The following is a 1,520-nucleotide window of genomic DNA, read 5'->3' as shown; positions in this document are numbered from 1 at the left end:
GGAAGGAACACGGAGCCGTGGATAATCGAAAGAGTCTTTATTAATCCAACACAGGGGTAAATCCAACATAGGGAACAGGAGGTAGACGCACATACATCACTGACAGACCCGACAAACACTAACTGCACAGACTGGGACTTATAAACACAGGACAATCAGGGGAACACAGGTGACAGCAATGGAACATAATCAAACTAAACGAGGACAGGAACATGACCAAATAAGGAGACACAGGAAGGACTACGGGGGCAAAACAGGTCCAAACGTCTGACACTTATATACAAGGCAAATATCATGAAGTTTATCAAGCCACCAAGCCACAGTCTTAGATGAAATCAACTGAAGATAAAATACATTAAATCTCTCAAAATCTGATTAAACAAACAGCACCACGTTGATGATTTATTGGAAATAATATTTGTTCTTACAATATTGAGATAGTTGACAGCCATTCTAGACCTTCATTAGTAAAGTAGTGAATTAATGATAGCAGTTGTAGTGTTTTCAGAGCGGAGATCTCACTGTTGAGGTTTGGAAACATGTTTCTGCTGTGTGTGGGACTCAGTTTGACCGCAGAACAGCAGAGATCATCTCTGAACCCAGATTAGACTGATGATGATGCTGTGAATTCTCACACATTCAGATGCCAGTTCCTCTTTTCTTCTGCTGCACGACATTAAACTTGATCTTTACAGCTAACAGAGGCATGCATTTAAACCCAGTTTTAATTACATCAACCAAACAACTTACAGTTTCTAACAGTCCTTTGAATTCAATTTGATTAAAATGTCCATGAAATGAATCTACAGTATGTGAGCACATTAGGGGAGATAAGAGCAGAACCTAACACCTGCTTAGTTGAAACAGAGTTTAAAAGTTTCCACACAGGCTAGCCTGACCAAACCGTATTTACTGGTCGCCATATCAGCACTATTTAGAGAAAATAAATGTCAATATTTGACAATCTTTGACCATTTATTTAACCATAGTAAAAGTGCATTTCCTAATGAAGTCAGTTTTACGTTTAAATGTAGTGTTTCTTTAAAACAAGGCAACACTGCTGTTTACTCCTTTTGCTACTATTGTACTGTATGTCTGTTTCGCTGCTGTACAGTACAGCTCAAACATCTAGTGTTCAGGATCATGTTCACGTTCACATATGTACATGTGAGCTTGCAGACATAAAGATCTCAGATCTGTACAGCGCTCTCTTCCACCCTCAATACCACGACTGAGCTGAGACCCTTGAGCAAGAACTGAAACCCAACTGCTGCCCACTGCTCCGTGTGTGTGTGTGTGTGTGTGTGTGAGAGAGAGAGAGAGAGAGAGTGTGTGTGTGTGTGGGTGTGAGTGTGTGCGCGCGTTTTTGTGACAAATGAGTACATACATTTGTATAATGACAAAGGTATAACAGGTATTACAAGGAGAAGGTGACTTTTCAGGACATTACCCCATGTCCCCACGTTTCAAAACGCTTATAAATCACACAGAATGGAGTGTATTGAAAATCTGAAATAGCA

Source organism: Sinocyclocheilus grahami, unplaced genomic scaffold (genome assembly GCF_001515645.1).
Source record: "Sinocyclocheilus grahami isolate Dianchi unplaced genomic scaffold, SAMN03320097.WGS_v1.1 scaffold4759.1, whole genome shotgun sequence".
In the NCBI taxonomy this organism is placed as follows: Eukaryota; Metazoa; Chordata; class Actinopteri; order Cypriniformes; family Cyprinidae; genus Sinocyclocheilus; species Sinocyclocheilus grahami.
This window is presented reverse-complemented; position numbering follows the sequence as displayed.